Here is an 11,916-nt window from a genome sequence, read left to right as displayed (position 1 = left end):
TCTCTCACAGAAATGGCTGAATACATACTCTGAAAGCCTTACATTTACATTTTAGTCATTTAGCAGACACTCTTATCCAGAGCGACTTACAGTTAGTGAGTGCATACATTTTGTTCATACTTGCATCTGTGGCAGGTTGTCTTTGCCCAATCTTAGAGAGGAAAAGCCCTTTTCAACAGGAGTAACCTACTTTCTGGTTACTGTTGAATAGATCTCTATGTGATCTCTCTTTTGCCATTTATCTAGCTATAAAGATTATTTCATGTAACGCAGCTATAAGCAGAGATGGAGAGCACTATGGTGTTGAAGGCTGAGCTACAGTTTTTGAATAGCATTCTCACATACTGTAGGTCCTTTTGATATCGTTTGATATGTCTTACCATCTCTGATCAATCGCTTGAATGAAACAGAGAGAAAAAGGAAATGGGCATGTTCATTAGGACGGGATACCTAACGTAGCGTGAATCCTTATATTGTTCATCAGTTTATCCGTTTCCTCTCTGATGCAGTATGATTACTGATTGATGTTTCCACCTCTCTGATGCAGTGTGATTACTGGTTGATGTTTCCACTTCTCTGATGCAGTATGATTACATATTGACATTTCCACCTCTCTGATGCTATATGATTACTGATTGATGTTTCCATCTGTCTGATGCAGTATGATTACTGATTGAAGTTTCCATCTGTCTGATGCAGTATGATTACTGATTGATGTTTCCACCTCTGATGCAGTATGATTACTGATTGATGTTTCCACCTCTTTGATGCAGTATGATTACTTATTGATGTTTCCACCTCTCCGATGCAGTATAATTACTGAATGATGTTTGCACCTCTCTGAGGCAGTATGATTAATGCTTGATGTTTGCACCATCTATGGTGTATCTGGCACTGGTCAGAGAAAGGGAGGAACGAGAGGAGGAGAGGATCAGACCCTGGCCCCCTCCTTCTCTTCTTCTCCATCTGGCTCTGCCAGCATCCCTCGCTCAACACAGCGGGCAGTGCCAACACACACAGGTGTCCCCTCTGGCATGGCAGGCATGCTGTGCCAAAGGAGATGGTAATGGTGGCAGAGAGACAAGGAGAAAGACACACACATGAATGCATGATGCATGCACACAAGCGCGGGCACACTCAGACAAACACACTTAGTAGGCTGGACAATAGAACAAGTCAAAATTCACCCAAGGCTGAAAAACGACAATAGAACGTTGGCTAAACTGGAACACTAGCGCGAGCCCATAGCAAATGAATTGAATCGAACGTTCGGGGGAGCCTATTTTGACTGGAATTATGCTTAGAATTCCATTTCGCCAAAATGGCACCAAAAAAATGATACCTTTTCATTTTACCACTACAATCTGTTCTGAGGACGAAACTGAAAAATAACAACTTGTGTGGAAAGTAAACATCCACACCTCGATGGTGTCAACAGTGCTTATGTCTGCATAACAAGGAAGTAGGACAATAATGCCAACTTCTGACTATTTCTGGTGTTGCGATCGATGACAATGAAGTACGCTACATAATTAGAAAGAGGAGATTGCCGTGATTAAAATAGTGCCCGACTTGAAAAAATCTAAATATACACATAGCGAGATATTTGGCGAAATATACCAGCATGCCTCTCCGTAGGAAAACAATGGGGGGAGCTCAGCCTTCCAAGGGCAAAAATTATTGTTTTCGGGGCTTGCGTTTGACGACAACGGAGTACGCTGCCCAGCTTTACATAATTAGAATCAAATGATGATGATCAAATCATGATTAAATCAAAATATACACATTGCGAGATATTTGGCTAAATAGACAGACATACCTATATTTCCCCTATAGGAAACAATGGGACGACCTCAGAGTTCCATGAGTCATCTTTTGTTGTTGTTGACGTTTTAACTACCAGCAATTGGTTCAACCTGGGCAGGTCTCATTGCCAACAATACCGAAGCAGGCATTGTGACGTAGAACAATGGGCAATTACTTAAAAACTACGGCAAGCAGCTGGGACATATGGTAATATTATGAAACTGGGCTCCACGGCGGATGCAATGAACTAGTTTTTATCCTAAAAAGTGTTGTTAAAAATGTCATGTTTCCAGCCTACACTTAGTCAATGTCAACCACTTCCGTACAGACACCCAATCTTACACACTCCTGCATCTATCAGACAAGATGGATCTGTGTGTGTGTGTGTGTGTGTGTGTGTGTGTGTGTGTGTGTGTGTGTGTGTGTGTGTGTGTGTGTTTTTGGCACCAGAGAGGCTGGGGTTGGTTCATTTGTGCATCATATAATGTACTTAAACACTCTTAACCCTGTAATTAGTGTTAGCATTAGCATTAGGCTAATGTGGAATATGTGGGACCCGGTCACCTACAGTATCATGTACCTTTAGTGTACTGTATAGCTGGCATGCATTTCCCTTTGTATGTTAATAAGCTGCCTTTCAGCCCAGTTGTATACCTAACCAGAAAGGGATGAGTTATGAGTTATGACTAACACGCATATCTGTCTTCCAGCATGGTCACCTCTCATGGCCCACTATAGGAGCTGTCACTGGGGGTGATGACTGGTGACAGCAGGGAGCTGTGGGGACGGTGGAGGGAGGGTGTCTGGAGAGAAGTCACCAGACTGGACCAGGAATAGTCTGGAATCACATGCCGGAACGCCGGAATTTGGAAGCGATGAACGGAATATAGGAGAGGAGGTATGGGGTGGAGAGAGAGAGAGAAACAGGGAGAGGGAGGATCAGGGAGGGAAAGAGAGAGAGACAAAGATAGGGGAGAGGGGTTGGAGAGTAAGGGAGAGAGGAAAGGAGAGAGACAGAGACAGAGACAGAGAGAGAGAGAGAGAGAGAGAGAGAGAGAGAGAGAGAGAGAGAGAGAGAGAGAGAGAGAGAGAGAGAGAGAGAGAGAGAGAGAGAGAGAGATGGAGAGAGAGAGAGAGAGAGAGAGAGAGAGAGAGAGAGAGAGAGAGAGAGAGAGAGAGAGAGAGAGGGAGAGAGAGAGAGATAAAGAGCACTGCCTGGGTAGTCACTTTCCCCAAATCTCTCTTTTTCCATTTTTTCACGTGGATCTCTCTATATCTCCATATCATGAATGTGTGAGGGAGGGATGAAGCAGAGAAGAGATAGGAGGGGGCTCTCTTCTCCATTAATGTGATGCTGTTTCAACAGCAGTGCCTCCTGGTCATAGCCCAAGGCAATCATTAAGACAGAGAATCTATGTTTCCAAAGGCACCAATAAAGCCTGGATTGTGTATAGGGAGGGGTTGGGGTATACACAGATTTAAGACGTACATTTTGAAAACCAAGCAACGGGAGACTGGGTTTTATTTAGAGAAGTGACGAGGATAAGGTTGCAATACTGTATGTTGATTTTAATAGTGGCTCTGTTTGTGGCACTCATGAGTAGTTTTAAAAGCATTGTTGCTTGGTAAATGCAGATACATGTAGACTCATGGCATTTTGGAGAGTAATTTCCTAAGCATTTTTGCCAGGTAAAACCAGCTAAATATAGTAGAAAACAAACCATTAATATGGCTTTGTTGATCCTACTCAATGTTGTTCTCTACTAGTTTAGCCCCATTGGGTCCCCCCATCTACATTGTTGTTGTTATGAAAAAAGATATAATCTAGAAGCCAATTGAGCACTGGTGCGTGACTGGTTGGAATCTGGTTCGCCAGCACACACTCTTCAGATAAACATTGGTGGCACCCGCTGCCATGGCAACACAATTGTGCTTCCCCCTCCCTCCCTTCTCGCTCTCTTGCCCCCACTCCTCCCTCCCTCCCTCCCTCCCTCTCTTTCTCTCTCTCTCGCTCTACCACAACCCTTCGCTAGCTGGTCGCTACACAGTCACTGTGGACTACTGAAGAGAGTGGGAGGTTGGGTAGAGCTCTGCTGGTTGGGAAAAGTGGTTTTCACTGGAGGAAAAAAGAGAGAAAGAAAGAAAAGAAAGTGAGTGAGTGTGTTTGAATTGGTGGGAGAGGATGAGCGAGGACTCTCAGTCCCACTACCGGATGGATGCTGGGGATAGGCTCAATGGGCTTGGCCAGCGGAGGAGGAAACCCAAAAAGGTAAATAAAGACATGTGTTTCCATGGGCAACTTGAACAGCTTTTTGGCCTGGTTAGCCTGTTAGCATTCATGCTGGATTAGCACTGGAGCTTCAGTGGCTGGAAGGTCCAGGGGGAGGTTGAGGTCTGTCAAGCTGGCTCCGGAGCTCCGCTTGTGGGAAGTAGCTACTGCTTGCAGCTCCTGTCCCTGGTGGCTGGGTTAGTTGGCTGGTGGAAGCGCAGGGCTACTTGGCTGCTGTGTGTGGCCGCGCTCTGCTTTGAGCAGGCAGCAGGCGCATTAGGAAGATGTGGGGAGAAGTGTGTGGTGAGTGTGTGGTTGGTTGTTTTGGATATTGGAAAAGCCTCATTGATAGGCTTGATTTGTGATGGGCTCGATCTGGATACTGTGTGTGTGTCTGTGTGTCTGTGTGTCTGTGTGTGTGTGTCTGCGTGTGGCTGGTCTCTCCTGCAGAAAAGCTGTTGGATAAGTGCTGATAAGGGTTTTCTCTCCATTTATTGCTGCCTTATCCCCTTAGGAGCCTTCTCTCTCTCCTCTCTCCTCTCTTTAGGGTTGGGCGATATGGCCAAAATTTGACGGTATTTTATGTTTTTGAATAATACAAGTTCTAAATCTGTTTTATGAGTAGTGCGTGACCCTAGGGTGACAACATACATTCAATGGGTCTCTCTACATTCTGATTGTTTTATACTGTTCAGTTAAACTTCAACCAACAATAATTTTGAGCATTTTCATCCATTTCTGCATTTTCTGCACTCATTTGAGATAATTTCCACACTGCCACGTAGGGCTGCACGATATGGGCAAAAAATGTAGGTCTTATTTTTAACCAAATGTTGCGATTGCAATTTGACTTGCGATTTAGATCAAAACACTTCAACTGTTGGAATCATGGTCACAAATCTTGCTGTTGTGATGGCACACTGTGGTTTTTCGAATTCTTTGTGGATGTCTGTAATCTGAGGGAAATATGTGTCTCTGATATGGTCGTACATTTGGCAGGAGGTTAGGAAGTGCAGATAAGTTTCCACCTCATTTTGTGGGCAGTGTGCCTGTCTTCTCTTGAGAGCCAGGTCTGCCTACGGCGGCCTTTCTCAATAGCAAGGCTATGCTCACTGAGTCTGTACATAGTCAAAGCTTTCCTTAAGTTTGGGTCAGTCACAGTGGTCAGGTATTCTGCCACTGTGTACTCTCTGTTTAGAGCCAAATAGCATTCTAGTTTGCTCTGTTTTTTTGTTAATTCTTTCCAATGTGTCCTGTAATTCTCTTTTTGTTTTCTCATGATTTGGTTGGGTCTAATTGTGTTGTTGTTGTTGTTGTCCTGGGACACTAGACACTTTAATAATGTGGGGTCTGTTTGTGTTTGTGAACAGAGCCCCAGGACCAGCTTACGTTCTCTCTCTCTCTCTCTCTTTCTCTCTCTCTCTATCTCTCTCTGTCTCTTGTTTTCTTGCCCCCTGCAGAGGACCAATTTGTGGGCTGTTTTATATAAGAGTGCTCCATCTCTGCTGAATCCACTGGTTCTGGTGATGGATTACACCTCTTTCTGCCCTCTCACATCAATCAATCTCTCTCTCTCTGTCTCCCACTTTCTCTCCTTATTTATTTCCTTCGCTCTCTCATTCTCTTTCTCTCTCATTCTCTCGCTCTCTCTTCCCCCTCTCTCTCTCTCTCTCTCTCTCTCTCTCTCTCTCTCTCTCTCTCTCTCTCTCTCTGTCTCTCGCTCTCTCTCTCTCTCTCTCTCTCTCTCTCTCTCTCTCTCTCTGTCTCTCTCTCTCTCATTGTTGTTGTTGTGCACAACTTTGTTAGGGAGAAGTCTACTGTCACACACTGATAGGGTGGGTCTGCGGCCTGTGTATGTGTGTGAACAGTAATAAAGACTGGTTGTTATTGTTGTTCCTTCCCTTCTTCCTATTCCTCTTATTGAGGGAAACATACAGAGGCACAGTAGGCTAACTGTTTCATATGGTTTCATCCCTGCCGTGAAGAAGCTGACTTTATGAAGAGAGACGTCTTCATGGAGATGAGTTGTATTATTAACTTCCTCTCTCTTCCTCATGGCTATGTCAGTGTGAGCTCTCCCCTACTATCTTTCATCCATTAGTTGGTTTATTAAAGAGGAATGGTTTCTCTCTCTCTCTCTTTATCTCTATTTCTCTCTCTACAGATGTAGGATCTTAATCATTTTTAGTAGGGGTTGATTCATTTTTCGTTAGGGTAAATCAAGTCTGACATTTTAAAGTGGAAATTACAAACTTTGAAGCCATTTTAAACCTCATAGATTCTCAGCAACAAAAGAGTGATCAAATTAAGATCCTACATCTGTATCTCTATCTCTCTATCTCTCACACACTCTCTCTCTCGCTCTCCCTATCTCTCTCCGTCTCTGCCATAGCTCAGGCTTACACCCACAGGCTAGAGGATGGACCGGAGGGGGGAAAAACCAAATCAGATTTAGGTGTAGCCCTTTTTAAAGGAGCGACATGGATTTTATGTAGCTACATGGATTTTATGTAGAGTGAAAACGGGTGTTGGTGGTGGAATCACATTAAAGCTGAATGTACAACATTTAGTTCCAGGTTTTTTCCCTTCTCCGTGGAACTCGGGCAGTCGGGGGATTAGGAATCAATGTTTAAATTATTGATACACTCCCTCCCCCTCTCCATCCCTCCATCTCCTCCTCCTTCTCCCCTCTCCATCTCTCCCTCCCTCCCTCCATCCCTCCCCTCCCTCCCAGCGGTACCTATCAGATCGGTGATCTATGCGGTCTGATATTCTCTTAATCGCAGGGCTGTCTGCTTAATACAATGCTGCAGTTACAATGTGTCACAGTGCTCAGCCAACAGATACACATATTGTAAATGTCGCACGCACACACACACACACACACACACACACACACACACACACACACACACACACACACACACACACACACACACACACACACAGACACACACACACACACATCAGCAGTTCACATCATCAAAGTCACCACAGTTTTATAGCACAGCACAGTACAGTACAGCATAGTTAGTTCTTGGCTCTCCTGTGTTGATGCCTTTGAAGTACAATACTCTAATCTCAGCTTTTCATTTCTCCAATTATAGCTTCACCTTCTGATTGATTTCCTGTCTTTGAAATACCCTTGCTGGCCTAAAGGCCCTTGGAACTGTACAGTAGCACGCTCACACACACACACACACACACACACACACACACACACACACACACACACACACACACACACACACACACACACACACACACACACACACACACACCCTTGTACTGTATGGTGTTGTACTGTATGCTGATGAAGGTTGGTGTCATTTTCTGATGAGTACAGTGTGAGCTCAGGGTCTGGCTGCTGTCCTACTGTCCTACCCCTGTACTGCTGTATCAGTGTATTGTTTCAGTGGAAAAAAACAAAGCTCAGGGATTTTTACCCCTTTCTCCTTGTATCTGTAAACAGACACTCATATGCTTCTTTTAATATCAGGATTATGGTTAGAAAATGAATGTGTCTGTTTTCAAGAGGATAGCAAGTAAATGCTGTGATCTCCAGTCTATATCACTCTGTTACCCCCTACTCTCTCTGATCGACTTGTCAATCATCATTAAGTAAACAAAGCTAATACATCTAATAAAATTATTATTTATTTTCAAAATCTCCTCATAAACAATATAACTAAGATCTGAGGATAGAAATGAATGATATTAATAATAAACAGGGTCTAATTAGCTACCTGATTAAAACTCAATTTCCTCTCCACACTACCCCATTGGCTCAGTGTCATCAGCTATCCAGGTGCATGGAGCCATTAGCAGACGTAGCCTTGGGGCATCATCATTATTAAAGCAGTGTTAACAACTGCTGTGAAGTCTATCTGAGAGCTAGCGTTAGCAATCTTCCTCAGATATCTCACTTAAAGCAAGTATGTTATGATATAGGGCCCTGAGTTTTTCCTGACCATGTGAACTGACCAGGAAACATGCACAGGAAAATCTCCTAGCCCTTTCTATTAGATTTGAATCTAATATAAACAAATAACAAAAAAGATGGCCCCAGATACAAAGCCAATCATAATCAATATGGACTCCCGTGGTTGGAAAGTGGAAAGTGAGATATCGCAGAGTTGGCACATCGACCGCCCTCGCAGAATTACTGGGTCGCTTGAGTGTCCGCTTTGTTTTGCAGCGGAATAACTCTCCGGACAATTTGCCGGCCTGAAACAGAGGATAGGCCTCACAGAACTAACTGCCTTCAGGTGTTCTGGTTCACCGCTTCTCTTCACCGGTTAAAAGGAGTGAAGAGAAAGTGATGGTTCTCTTTTAGGGCTCTATATGCTCTCTGTGTACATTAAACTGCAACTCCACATCCTTACTGCCTTCCTTACTGCCTTCAAATCTTTCCTACAGGGTTTCTTCCATTTGCTGCAATGTTGCAAACTAGCATACGGAACAAAATGTGTCCTTCCCGGTCTGAAAACAGTGACGAACATGACACCAAACACCAACGGGCATGTTGGGGAGTGTTCTTGAAATGCTCCCAGCGGACCATTCAAACCATTTTTGCAATACAAAATTCTCCAGACCGCCAAGGGAGGCGTGACAGCAACGTGATTTTGGAGGTATGGCAATGCGGGACTAGTGACTCAGACACTTCCTGTTAGGGTTGTCTCTTGTTGTGTCCTCTCTGTCAAAAGCCTGATAGCTGAATGAGGGTTAGGAGTTAGGAGTTGGGAGCTTTGACTCCAGACTGACATTGATGAGACGATGGCATCAGCTCAGCATCTTCTCTGTATCTGACAGAGAATGTTGGAGTTGTGAATTGGATAGTAGTGTTAAAGGTACCTGTGTGTGTGTGTGTGTGTTTGCATGTGTGTGATGCTCCATTGACCCTCCCACGCTGTCTCTCCTCAGAACCCCTGGGCGACAAAAACACAGATGGGCGATAGTAACGACACCCAGACATCACCATGGCAACCATGAACCATAATGCCACAAAGGTCCCTTTGCTAATGACAAGTCATATGCTCTACAAAGGCCAGTTTCGAAGTGCAATTAGTACATTATAGTGGTCATTCTTTTGTTGATTGGAGTCCTGTTTTCAAGGTGCCCATTATGTAGATTCAGATTCTTCTTACCTCAACAGACGTATACAGACATGGTCACTACAGACACTGACCAAGAACTGAAATTACCATGATTTAATTAACAGTACATACCTTAAAGTAAATGAACTCAACCAAAGCAAACCAACATGAATTCTTCTCTCTATGGTGTAGGATGCAGACAGGCATTGTTGCCACTGCCAGGAAGGGCGGGGCAGTTCCCTGGATAGCTATAATTCCCTCAGTGGATGTGATCCTGCATTGATTGGAGATGGAGGGAAGGAGAGAGGGATTGGTGAGAGAGAAATAAAGGAGGGAATTTCATTATATACAGTATATAAATACAGTACCTAGATACCAATATGTCTACTGGGAAAGAAAAATAATCAAGCAATAATTTTTGGCAATGTGAATGTGTGTGTGCGTGTGTGTGTGCTCATCTGTTTGTCTGGAATAATCTCTTTGTTCAATCAAATGAGAGGATCTAGCATATGCCCCTCCCTGCCCTCCTTCTCTCCCTCTCTTACAGTGCCTTGCATAAGTATTCATCTCCCTTGGCATTTTTCCTATTTTGTTGCATTACAATCTGTAATTTAAATGGATTTTTATTTGGATTTCATGTAATGGACATACACAAAATAGTCCAAATTGGTGAAGTGAAATGAAAAAAGTAACTTGTTTCAAAGATCTGGTGCCACCAATTACCTTCAGAAGTCACATAATTTGTTAAATAAAGTGTCACATGATCTGTCACATGATCTCAGTATATATACACCTGCTCTGAAAGGCCCCAGAGTCTGCAACACCACTAAGCAAGGGGCACCACCAAGCAAGCGGCACCATGAAGACCAAGGAGCTCTCCAAACAGGTCAGGGACAAAGTTGTGGAGAAGTACAGATTAGGGTTGGGTTATAAAAAAATATCAGAAACTTTAAACATCCCACGGAGCACCATTAAATCCATTATTAAAAAATTGAAAGAATATGGCACCACAACAAACCTGCCAAGAAAGGGCCGCCCACCAAAACTCACGGACCAGGCAAGGAGGGCATTAATCAGAGAGGCAACAAAGAGACCAAAGATAACCCTGAAGGAGATTGGAGTATCTGTCCATAGGACCACTTTAAGCCGTACACTCCACAGAGCTGGGCTATACAGAAGAGTGGCCAGAAAATAGCCATTGCTTAAAGAAAAAAAGAAGCAAACACGTTTGGTGTTCACCAAAAGGCATGTGGGAGACTCCCCAAACATATGGAAGAAGGTACTCTGGTCAGATGAGACTAAAAGTGAGCTTTTTGGTCATCAAGGAAAATGCTATGTCTGACGCAAACCCAACACCTCTCATCACCCTGAGAACACCATCCCCACAGTGAAGCATGGTGGTGGATGTTTTTCATCGGCAGGGCTGGGAAACAGGTCAGAATTGAAGGAATGATGGATGGCACTAAATAAAGGGAAATTCTTGAGGGAAACCTGTTTCAGTCTTCCAGAGATTTGAGACTGGGACGGAGGTACACCTTCCAGCAGGACAATGACCCTAAGCATACTGCTAAAGCAACACTTGAGTGGTTTAAGGGGAAACATTTAAATGTCTTGGAATGGCCTAGTCAAATCCCACACCTCAATCCAATTGAGAATCTGTGGTATGACTTAAAGATTGCTGTACACCAGCGGAACCCATCCAACTTGAAGGAGCTGGAGCAGTTTTGCCTTGAAGAATGGATAAAAATCCCAGTGGCTAGATGTGCCAAAGGTGGGTGGGGGGGAATAGTTATGCATGCTCAAGTTTTCTGTTTTTTTTGGTCTTATTTCTTGTTTGTTTCACAATAAAAAAATATTTAAAATCTTCAAAGTGGTAGGCATGTTGTGCAAATCAAATGATACAAACCCCCAAAAAATCTATTTTAATTCCAGGTTGTAAGGCAACAAAATAAGAAAAATGCCAAGGGGGGTGAATACTTTCGCAAGCCACTGTATCTATCCGCAAACATCCCTCATACCTCTATCTCAGCAGAGGGATGCTACTGTCTATTGACAGAGAGAGAAAAGGAGAGAGAGAGGCAGAGAAAGAGAGATTGAAGAAAGAGTGAAGAAAGAGTAAAGAAAAGGTAAGAAGAACCTACGTGCAGACAGACAGAAAATAGATAAAGATATGCTGAAGAGAATGAGAGAGAGAAAGAGTGTGAGCCGTTGGGTGTGGAGGGTCTCCACTCTGTTAACTCCCTGTCTGCTTCGAGAGGCCGGGGTGCTGGCGGAGGCTGCCAGGATGTGTGGTTACGGGAGGTCTCGAGGTATAATAAACACCATCAATCTCTCTGCTCCATAGAGTACCCAGTGACTGAGGCCATCATAGCAGCCTATTACTGAGGGAAGTGGGACGGTGTTGTTTTTACGGTGCTGCTTCATCAGCTAGCTTTGTTCTCCAACTCTGTTATTATGGACACAAAAAGCTGTGCTGCTGCACATTGATAAGTGATACCTGAATCATATTTGGCAGCTCACTAGCTTATTAGCTAGCTTATTAGCTTAATATGTCATGGTTATGGGGTATCTATGGGACTATGAATAATGCACAGTAGAGATTTACGGTAAATTTCACCTCAATTAATTTGTTCAGTAAGAACGAATAGGCTAGCTCTGAATCCTGGCGTTCATGTAATTTGAATTGAGCAATGTTTTTCCATACTATTTATATTCATGCCAAGTTAGATCATCATAGATTGACCC

This window comes from Coregonus clupeaformis, chromosome 19, assembly GCF_020615455.1.
Source record: "Coregonus clupeaformis isolate EN_2021a chromosome 19, ASM2061545v1, whole genome shotgun sequence".
In the NCBI taxonomy this organism is placed as follows: domain Eukaryota; kingdom Metazoa; phylum Chordata; class Actinopteri; order Salmoniformes; family Salmonidae; genus Coregonus; species Coregonus clupeaformis.
This window is presented reverse-complemented; position numbering follows the sequence as displayed.